We start from the raw sequence: 12,123 nt of genomic DNA on the forward strand, positions 1-12,123 counted from the left end.
GATGTCCCTGGACCATCGGATTGTGTCCGAGACCATGAGGCGCTGCATGAGCCGTGCGCACTGTCGACCGATCCCACAGGTCCGCAGCACACGCTCGTTGCAGGAGTCCCAAGCGCCCAGAGCTCCGACGATCAGGGCATCCATCTGCACCTCATAGCCCTTCGCTCTCAGGATGTCAGCCAGGAGGGCGTATTTTTCCAGCTTACGAGCTCGGGATTCGTGGAAGGCAGGGGTCCTGTTCTCGAAGGAGACCGTGATGTTGATGAGATGATCTTTTTCTGGTCCTTGTCGGTGACTACCACGTCAGGTCGCAACTGGCTATCTGTCCCGGGGATGGTGGAGTTCACGGCGACCTCCCCCAGGCGCGGTGTGATGGCTTTCACCAGGTGGTTCTGGATGGCATTGTGGCGCAGCAGCCAGGCCCTGGAGTGGGGCTTGCAGCTGCACAGGACGTGGGGCAGGGTCTCGTTGGAGTAGCCACACTTCCTGCAACGCTTGTCTCAGTTCCCGTGGCGGACGGCTCGTTGAGCGGGACGCAGTTGAGCCTGGCACGGTGGATGAACCGCCAGTCGGTGAAATGGGTGAAGCTGCCCCCGGCAAGGAAGTGGTTGCTGGTGTCCCACTTGCTGGTCAGTTCAAAGACTTTACCCTGGTCTGGTTTACGCTTCAGGGTTTCCATGTACAGCAAGTGGATGGCCGCCTTCAAGGTCCTCTCCAGCATGCCCCTGGCGCTCGGGGTGACGATGGTGTTGTCGTCGGACCTGATCTGCGGTACCAGGACTCCCAGCTTCTGGCGCTCCTCGCACCACTCCCAGAGGCAGCCGATGAGCTTCCCCAGGCGAAGCGTGGCATTGCGAGCGTGGGACCACAGTGAAGCGATGTCGCCACCGTCCCGTCTATATCCTCCCTTTCCCCTGCTCCCCCCACTCCATGTTGTCTGTTCTCTTTATGACTATTTTTGCTCCTCATTTTTTTCAGACTAATTTTTCTTTAATATACAGTTTGACATTTTGAAGTTTTTGTCCTTCCGTGACCATCCTTTTTAGTTGTTCAAACTTTTTTTTCTGATTCTGCTTCCACCCTCCCGCCACCTAATTTTATTCCTTTGTCGATTTTTTGTTTCTGATATTACTTTATATTGGTTTTAATTCAGTCACTCTGCTTCCATCTTCCTCCCTTCCATAGTTTCCAGCCAGGGCTATAGGTAGCTCTTGAACACCATGATCAGGCCAAAGGAGTACCCTTGTCCTCAAACTAGGCTGCAGTTGAGTTGGAGAAACATTCTCTTGTTACCCATATTGAATGAAATACAAGGATTCTGAATTCAAACTGTCTTCCAGATGTTCTTAGCAGGAAGATATTCCTCCTGATCCTTCCAGAGAATTGCTGATCAGATGCAGTATGAAGGTACTAGAAACCAGTGCTACTGAGCAGGAGTGAAGTACAAGAATGGCTCTGACAGATTCTGCAATTGCTGTAGGCCACTTGACCTGTGAGATCTGAGTGCTTTGGTCCCTGATGCTAAGCTCTGGAACTACTCCACCTATGTTTTGCAGCACTGAAAAGGGAAAAATTCTTTCTCTATGCTTCAGTAAAGGAGAAAAAACCTGACCTGAAGACTATTACAGTGGCTCTGCCATGAGGTCTAGATGCAAGTCTTGAGCTGGCCTGTTACAAGGAAGCTTGCTAGGTAGCATTTCCTTAGAAGAATAAAAAAGGCACCTATTCATTGTTTAAATTTGAAAAATAAACCATATCACATTTCATAAATAGGGTGTTAATGATAAGCAATGGAATAATCAATTTCTACTCATTAAATAACAAGCAACAAATGCTGAAAAATTAACCAGTTTGTTTCACACAATTGGATAAATGTAGAACCAAGCAGATCTAAACTTCAGCCTCTCCAGTAAAAAGGGTCTGAGGAAATATAACATTAATAGAGACAACAGCAGTGGCAGTAAACAAGTTAATCCTTTATTTATTAGAGCACAAGAACATGCATAATACATTGAGCTCTTGTTATCTATTGAGAGTTGCACAACAGTAGTAAGGTAGTCTGTAGCATCTATGCTAGTGGAAGACTATTTGCATGACAGGAAATCTACATGTCTAGGAGAAGAGGCTTTAATTTAGTGAAAAATAAGAAGGGTGTTTAGGCAGGGAACTGCTGGCCTGTGCCTGAGGTAACTACAGTTGAGCAATTACTCTAAACGCATCACTAGTGCAGCATGTGGCTTTGTTATCAGCTAAACAATTTTAACTTCCTAATGATATATTTTTCTTCTATTAGTAGTTCAGAGTAAGATGTAAGAAGTCTGGGATAATAATTAAAATGTAGTGAGAACAAAATCTTGGCAAAAACCAGTGTTCTTTTCAGGCCCAGATTCTCAAAAGGAGTTGGGCGCCTGAATATCTTTGGGATCTGGGGTCCCAGTACTTTGTTTCACAATGTATCAGCAGATTGTATTGGAGCAACACTGCATCCAAATTTTGTTCTAGCTAGAAATATATTTGTCAATTTCTGCTGATATTTTAGTGTTTTGAGAGGCTTTCCTGTCAGTATTGCGAAGCTCTTTCATTGGAAATACATGTGCCTCAAACATACAGGTTCCAGCAGAAACCGACATGCTGATCTCATGGGAGGGATTCATCTTTCTTGGGGATATGAGGTTTCTTCTTCCTCCCACAGTTGTCTCATGTACCAATATCTGGCTCTGACAAAGCTGGCATTTAATGGCAGCATTATAAATGACACTGTCATGTATCACCAATCTGATTTGTTGGTTGAAAAAGATACCCCAGAATTCCCCCCCCCCCCCAAAAAAAGCACCAGCAAGAGGGCTGGTAATCAAGAAGTTTCTATATGATTTTAAGAAATTCTGTATTTCAAAACTATGCCAGAGCATCTTAAAGAATTGTTCATTTCCCCCACTGGACTCCCATGACTAGGGATTTTGTCACTGCTATTTTTTCTGCACCCCAGTCTTTGTGGTGAAATAGGTGCTCACAACTGTCTGCCGGTTTATGTAATTCATCATGCCAGTGTCAGATGTTAGCCAAAACAGATGCTAAACAGAAGATGCATGATCTTAAATTTAAAATGACAACTCCATTTTTGTGTAGTCAGTGGTGTCATTGTTCTAATTCTGCAGCTCCTCTCATGACACACAAAGAAGTGTGATTCAATGACGGTGGAAGTGCAGAAGGCCCAGATCCAAAATGGAGCATGGAAATGCATGAAGAACTGGTTAAAAATAGAGAAAACACAAAGGCTATTCCTAAGGAAGTTACAGCTGAAGGAGAGTATTCTTTTACAGGTAAGTGGAGTGAGTCACTCATGAGACCTCTGCTTTTATCTATTTATTAATCAATCCAGAGAGTAAGACAAACTATACATTAATTACATTTGCGCGTGATGTAAAACCAGTGCACTGGTGAACACAAATAATGCAGTACATAAACATCAGGGGCCAAATTTTGATCTCCGTTACACCTGTTCCACCCCACTGATATCTTTGGGATTGGATTGGACAGGTGTAATAGGAGAATTTATCCCTAGGCCTTTTCTGTAAATGGGTTAATAGCTGGTGAAAGACAATTAATGCTGATAGATAAATGCTGGTAAGTCTCTTATCCATTAACTTGCCATGCATGAAAGACATGGAACAAAGTAGACAGAGCTAAATTATGAGATGAGTTGGATTTCAAAGCACCTTCCAATAGGAATCATGCATGAAAGTGCTATTGACTTGAGTGGAAGCTGGACGTGCTCAGCACCTCTCAAAATCCGGCCACTGTTCAGGTGATTCAATGTAGATTCAGAAGCCTAGAGTCTGGCATCCATTTTTGAACATTCTTGCCTGTGCCCTCAGGGTGTGCTGTTATTACAGCACAGCACATGCCCCGTTGTGTTATTTATTGCTTACATAATACATGGTAGCAGTGGTTACCTCCTATCAATTAGGCATGTTGTTTCATGAACAGATTAAGTGTCAGAAGCACTCAGCTCTGTAGTTCTCTCACCCAAACTGTTCATCAGACTCTTGTCTAATAAAAGGTATCTGCAACTGTACGTATTCATTTACAGTATAAACCTTAGGTTACCAAGGTAACAAGCAGGTTAATCAGCTGCACCACACTTTCCTTAATTGAGGGAGAGCACTTCATTCCCCACTTCAAACAACTAAGTGTAACTGTCCTTTATAGTTGGTACTTGTAGACTATTTCTGATCCACTTGACTCAGAAGCAGCTCCCCTCTCAAACCATCATGTACAGTACTGTACACTAACAACAAATGGGACTGAATTACACAATGGGCTTTCACCTATTTGCTGCAGCTAAATTGTGCCACAGTGCTCATACATAATTTATGCTGGAATTAGATCAAAATGCTCAGGGATATCTTGGGGTTTATAGCTCCAGCCCTGCAATGGAAGTGATGCAAAGCCACACTAGGCCAGTAGGAGCTCTGGTAAGATGGCCTTAAGAGTTAAGGCATTGGATGGGAACTCAGGAGATCTGGGTTCTTTTCCTGGCTCTGCCAAAGACTGTCTGTGTGACCTGGGGCAAATTCTTTAACCTCTCTGTCCTTCAGTCCCCCATCTAAAAATGAAGATTGTCTTGCAGAGGTTTTCTCACTAGAGCTGATTTTATAGAAACATCTTGGGTTTGTCAGACTTTGTTAAATCACAAGCAGGATTTTGACAGATACCTTCCTGGTTGGCTGCTAGGGAGCCCAGGCTTCCAGATTCTTTGGCCAGCTGACTCCCTAACAGGGAACAGCAACAGTGAAACTGACAAGAATCACATCAGTTCAGTCAGCAGCTCTCTGTGACGGGGAGCAGATTTCATTTCGGAAACGCTATCTGTCAGGATACTCAAAACTTTTTTTTTTTAAATTGGAATTTCCAGTTTGCCAAAAATTTCAAAATATTGAATTTTCCTGTGAACTGGAAATCCCAAGTATGGACAGCTCCACATGTGACATTTCATTTTTTTGTGAGGTGCTCAGATGCTATGGTGAGAGAAGCCAGAAATAGTAAGAAAATATCGCACCTTCCAAAGCTGCTGGGGAGCACATCTCCCCTATTAGTGTGAAGCATGTACTTCTCTCAGGAGAATGTATGATCAGCCCTTGCACAGGTAGTACAAAGCAGGGTAAGGCTCCTTGCACACTGACTCAAGAGCAAGCACAATCTGACGGCAAGCTAAGAAGGAAATACAGTGTAGTTAAAATCCATAGCAAACTCCAACATTGCCTCATTTTTCTTCCTCCTGAAAAAAAAGGGGGTAGGGGGGGCTTATACACCAGCAATTTAAAAGACTAAAGGCATCAGGACTAACTTTATATGAAGTGCTTTTTTTGTGCCAGAGTATCCCAGGCAATGCCTACCCTCAGCATCCTGGCCACATGGCTTCTTGCAAACAAAGAGGAAAATGCCTTAAAACACCATATTCAGAACTTCAATACCACTGTACAACAGCAGGACTGAGATATCAGAACACACATGCATTTTGCTCACTGAATTACCTTCTGAAGAACATATTGCTGCTTCCATCTGTGATGAACCACACTGAGCTAGGCACTTTTTTCACCAGACTCTGGTCAAGGGAGGCATGGGGTGCATTGTCAGGGTAAACTAGAAAAAGGTACTTTTCAGTAAGGAGTTTCATTGCTTGCTATCATTCAGCAAGAAAAGACCAGTGCATATGTTCTTACTGAATACAATGAGTCCTACACAAACTGTCAAACAAAAACTAAAATGATGCCCTACAGAATAAAGAACAAAACCATCGTAAGGGTTAGATGGACACAAACTCTGCCCTTGTACATAAGCGTGGCACTCCCATGGATTTCAGTGAGAACTCCACACCAGCATCCAATGGTGGAAACTGGCTCAAAATTTCCTGTGTAAGTATCAAGACTTTAAAACTAACTTATTGTTTTAGTACAAGTCACTGTAAACAGCTAGGGTTGAATTTGTGATGAGTACAGCATACAATGGCTTCACATTTTCACCAATATGGGGCTTCTGAATGCATGATACTTCTAGTGCCTTTTGATTTATTGTGGCAACTGGCTCTCTTTAAGTTTGGAAATCATCAAAATAGGAGTGACACGGCCTTTGTAATGTAATCCTACAGGAACAATTTTATTCAGTCTGAGTAAGTAATACTGAGACTTTGGGGAGAGAGAGTATGTATCTAAAAAGCATAATTTTTTAAGAGAAGCCCTAGCACCAGCCTTGCACTCTGTATTATTGTTTACAATTTCTGCTAACCCAGGAAAATACAGTACTTGCTAATGTACAAGCCAAAGCTCATTCAGCTATGTTAGGAGCAGATTTTTGAATCCCATAATTCCTCAAGTCTTTAATCCAGGCAGTAAAACTTAGCAAAATTACTTTTTTGCAGGCTTCAAATGAGACCTTTTTATGAAGGTTCTCTACTGTCACCTTGAGAAATATCTAAATGACCCAGGAACTACTTACATTCTTTGCAGCGTGTAAAACAAAACTTCACAACTACCTGTAATCTGAAATATTGTATCCCTTCCTTCTGGAAAAACCCACTATTATTTGATTTGTTTCTGACTGTGTGCCACATGAAACGAGCTTCCATTTCTAGAAGTGATAGTGATTGACCACTCAGGGCTTAGAGTGCTTGGAAGAGTTCTGCTCTGTTTTGTGTCCTGTCCAACTGTCTGTGCATAACAAGAGCATCACAACGGTCCATTGAGATTCTCTGTCCTGGAAGCTCAGCCTTCAAACGCACAGTCCCCAGAACCATATTGGCTTCCCTTCAGTGACCAAAAAGAAAACTTGGCAGGTTTTTAATGAAGAATCCTTAAAGTCTAAAGAAGCAGAGTCTACACTACAAATGAGAGAACTTCTGTCTAGCTCCCCAAAGAGAACATGTATTCAGTATAAATACTGAGATGGAGAAGGGGAGACTTTGAGGGTCCTAGTGTCAGAAATCTCTCCATTCATGTACTGTACTACCCACATACTTTAACTAGAGAGAAAAACAGAATGTGTGGCCAAACTCTTTACAGCATCCTGTGGTTAGTGGCTGAAGAAAACCTTACTGGCTTCTCTCTTTGGATCCATCTGCATGAAATGCCAAACAGGAAATGATCAGCAACCAAAAACTGTTTTAGTGATGCTCCATGGAGAGAGAAGATGTGTCAGCTATTAGTAGTTCAGTACCAGATGTTCTGGACACTTTTGGACCAGAGAGATATCAAGGAGGTATACAAAAATAATTTGAATGTCATGAACATGGTGAGATCTGGCAAGTCACTGGCAAAGAAAAGAGCCAAAAATATATTTTCTCCATTCCCAGCATTGCTGTGAGGGAATTGCTGGAAACACTAGACACTAGATAACTTCTAGTTATCACATTGGTTTTTTGATGCCTGCATAACTCCAGATTGTACACATTTGTTAAGATAGTAGCAAATATTTTTGCTATTCAGTTATTAAATATTTTTGGTGACTGACATTACAGAATTTTTCAAAAAAATGTCTGCAGTATTGAAAACAGGTCTTTACAATTTAAAAAAGTAGAAAGTAAAAGTAAGTAAGATTTACATGTAGAGTCAAAGCACAAAGCAATCAGTTATGGAACAGTTCAGGAGCACTTGGCCAGAACATTCAGAAATTAAACAGCTACAATGCCTACTGTAGAGATTTATTCTCTCTCTGGTACGTACTAGGGCTGTCAAATGATTAAAAAAATTAATCATGTGATTAATCGCTATATTAAACAGTAATAGAATGCCATTTATTTAAATATTTTGGATGTTTTCTACATTTTCAAATATATTGATTTCAGTTACAACACAGAATACAAAGAGTACAGTGCTCACTTTATATTTATTTTTGATTAAAAATATTTGCACTGTAAAAAAGAAACAAAAGAAATAGTATTTTTCAATTCACCTAATACAAGTAGTGCAATCTCTACTCTATTGTAGTGCAATCTCTTTATCATGAAAGTTGAACTTACAAATGTAGAATTATGTACAAATAAGATATTTATGTGCCAGATGCGGTAAAGATTCAAATGTCACTTGATGCTTTGCCCACCATTCCAGGGGACATGTGTCCATGCTGGTGACGTGTTCTGCTCGATAACCATCCAGTGCAGTGCAGACTGACACACATTCATTTTCATCATCTGAGTCAGTTGCCACCAGCAGAAGGTTGATTTTCTTTTTTGGTGGTTCTGTAGTTTCCGCACTGGAGTGTGGCTCTTTTAAGACTTCTGAGAGTATGCTCCATATCTCATCCCTCTCAGATTTTGGAAGGCACTTCAGATTCTTAAACTATGGGTCGAGTGCTGTAGCTACATTTAGAAATCTCACATTGGTACCTTCTTTGCGTTTTGTCAAATCTGTAGTGAAAGTGGTCTTTCAACATGTGTTGGATTGTCATCCAAGACTGCTATAACGTGAAATATATGGCAGAATGTGGGTAAAACAGAGCTGGAGACATACAATTCTCCCCCCAAATTGTTCAGTCACAAATTTAATAATGCATTATTTTTTTTAATGAGTGTCATCGACATGGAAGCATGTCCTCTGGAATAGTGGCTGAAGCATGAAGGGGCATATGCAATTTAGCATAACTGGCACATAAATATCTAGCGATGTTGTCTACAACACTGCCATGTGAATACCCATTTTCATTTTTGGGTGACATTGTAAATAAGAAGTGGGCAGCAGATCTCCCGCAAATATAAACTTGTTTGTCTTAGCCCTGGTCTACACTGGGGGGCTGGGGCGGGGAATAGATTTAAGTTAAGCAACTTCAGCTACGTCAATAACGTAGCTGAAGTTGACGTACTTAGATCGACTTACTGTGGTGTCTCCACCACGGTGAGTCGACTGCTGCCGCTCCCCCGTTGACTCTGCCTGCGCCTCTCGTGGCGCTGGAGTACAGGAATTGACGGGAGAGTGCTCGGGGGTTGATTTATCACATCTAGACTAGATGTGGTAAATCGATCCCCTCTGGATTGATCGCTGCCCGCCGATCCGGCTGGTAGTGAAGACATATCCTTAGTGATTGGCTGAACAAGAAGTAGGACTCTAAAATTTTACATTGTTTTGTTTTTGAGTGTCGTTATGTAACAAAAAAAATCTACAATTGTAAATTGCAATTTCACAATAAAGAGATTGCAATACAGTACTTGTATGAGATGAACTGAAAAAATAAAATTTCTTTTGTTGATAATTTTTACTGTGCAAATATGTTTAAGAAAAATAATAATATAAAGTGAGCACTAAACACTTTGTATTCTCTGTTGTAAATTGAAATCTACATATTTGAAAATGTAGAAAAACATCCAAAATATTTAATAAATTTCAATTGGTATTCTACTGTTTAACAATGCGATTTTAAACCGTGATTAATTGTGATTAATTTTTTTGAGTTAATCCCATGAGTTAACTGCAATTAATCGACAGCCCTAGTACATACTCATCTGGAATTACCCTTTCATATCAACACACTTTGGACAGGAAAGACATCAGCTTTGTCTTCACAGAGGTCTTTATTTTTATAGAGAGTAGAAAGCCAAACCAAGCAAGTTATTTTAGATCAGTGTGGTACAAACCATAACTACAATAATGAGCGTACCTGGGATGTGAGATTAATCCCATTTGTGAAAAACACCTTCATTACTCATTTGTGACTGAGGCAGTCTTGAATTATCAGATCTGCAGTTCACTTGTGGGATAAATTACATGCCTTTCAGATAACAGTTATGTATCTGGAAATGTCTGTATCGTTCATAGCTTTGGGTATCAGTAAGAGACTGTGCTTTCCTATTGCTTCAGCTGAACGTGCTCTTCAAACATTTATTGTGCAATGCTTATTGCAGGGGATAAATAATGCATCCTAGGGAACAAAATGTACATTATAAGTTGATTGCATTGCTCAACAGTTGTTAGCCACTCTCTAAGTAAGAATTTTTAACCAGATTTAATCTATATGTTTCATGTCCAAAGAACTAGCATTTAATCTCTGTTTAACTGAAATTTAGTTAGCAATGTTGACACCTCTGCATTTTAACGCTGGGATTTCTTTGTGGGACAATCCCTTTCACTCAACTTAATATCCCATCTTGGTCTCTAAGGGAAAATAATTGAGTTTAGGCTAGTTTTAAATAGTGATAAGGACAGGGAACACAGATGGGTATTTCATTGATTAACACTAACACTGGCCTAAGGCCTTGGTGTCAGGCATTAGATTAGGACATTACGAAGAGAATGACAGAGTTTTGGCACTTTATTCCTCCTCAATAACATTCTTTCACATATTAAGTTTATCCCACCCTAGGTAGCTACTTTATCATGCAGAAGGCCTTAATCCACTGATGTGACTCTATCTGCTCTCACTTTGATGCTGCCTCTGTTTACAAGAGTAATGCAGCCTGTGTAAGACAAAGTACTCGTGACAAGAACAACCGAATAAGGCTTTTAGATGCACAGTGGTCTGACCTTAAAAAAAAAAAAGAAAAAAAGAAAAAAAAAGAGGCTTTTTGAAATGAAGTTATGTTGTTTGCATCATGAAGAAACAGACATGAGTTTTTCATCAAGAAGATTCAACTTTACTGATCTTCTTGTACTGCACTTTATCTTTTCTTCACCTTTGACCTTCCTTTCAGTGCCTCCTCAAGGCATCATGAACGTAAGCCTTGTGGTGTTCTTTTAGAAGTAGGATTGCTGGTATCCCCTCTGGTGAATTTAAGCAGCTGTTGGAGTCAGTGACAAGGTTGGCTACAGATTTGGTATACTGGCTGGGAAAGAGATTATGGGTCAGTCCCCAGTGCTGGGATACAAAAGATTTAAGCAGTTCAGGATTTTTTGGATATCCGAAAAAGATTTCATGAAATTTGTAAAGATCTAACAGTGTATTGCAGGTTTCATGTGGTCTAAACAGCTTATAGCAAGTAAAACTCTAGGTAGCCAATAAGTGGTATTTTTCACAGCTGTGCCATTTTCAGAGATATATCAGATCCAGAGCAGAATATTTCCACAAAATTGCATGACTGATGCCAGAAATCATGGCTTCTCGTACCTACAGGGACCATGGTCTTGATCTTTCAGTTTTAGGAATGTCTGACTAGTATTTTTATGTACTTACAATGCAAAAATTGAGATTATGGAGAGATCTTTTATAAGTATTTATTTAAGGTTTAATAGACAAGCTAGTGAATGGGACCTTTTTGATTTCCTTTTTAAAACTCCATCTACAGAGACACTGGAAAAGTTACTTCATTTTTCAATATAACTTTGGAAAACTTTAATAAACAAAAAAATTGTGATTAGAGTATGAAATGTCCTTGATCCTGCTGTTTTGGATCTCATTAAGGCCTGGATTCTTCAAATCCTTACACACATGCTCAGTTTTAAGTGGCAGGTGCTTCACTGAGCCAGGATCATGGGCTAAGATAGCAAGGAGAAAAAACCTTCTTTTGTATTTCATCAGAGGAGTTTACAAGAATACTTCTTCCACAGTGCTTTTAGCCATGCCCCAGAATGTCAACAGCAAAGGGATTTTTATAATTATATATTCACATTCAAACATCCCACGTGCCAGCAGACAACACGAAATGTCAGATTAATGTTGAACATACATCATATGATCAAAACAGGATGATATGATAACATGACACTGGGCACTGTTTAAACAAAAAGGGAGTTACAGTCAGCTGCTGTAAATTGGTGTAGCTCCACTTAAGTCATCTAGCCCAATTTACAGCATTTGCAGATCTGGAGAAAGAGAGAAGTATATGCCTGATCCTTCTCTCACTTAGACTGGTGCAAATTAGAAGTGACTCTACATAAGTCAACAGAGCTACATAGTTGTACATGAAAATCAGGCTCAGGTTTCTATTTGAACATTTTTTGCTTATATGCCACCAAGAGGACTGTAAGCTCTTTGGGGGCAGGGACTGTCTCTTTGTTGTGGGTTTGTACAGTGCCTAGCACAATTGGGTGCTGGTCCATGACTAGGGCTTCTAGGAAATACAGGTGGGAGTCACAAAGGTATTTAGGCACCTACCTCACTGAAATCAATGGCAGTCAGGCATCTAAATACCTTTGTGAATCC

This window comes from Dermochelys coriacea, chromosome 8 (genome assembly GCF_009764565.3).
Source record: "Dermochelys coriacea isolate rDerCor1 chromosome 8, rDerCor1.pri.v4, whole genome shotgun sequence".
NCBI classification, from domain to species: domain Eukaryota; kingdom Metazoa; phylum Chordata; order Testudines; family Dermochelyidae; genus Dermochelys; species Dermochelys coriacea.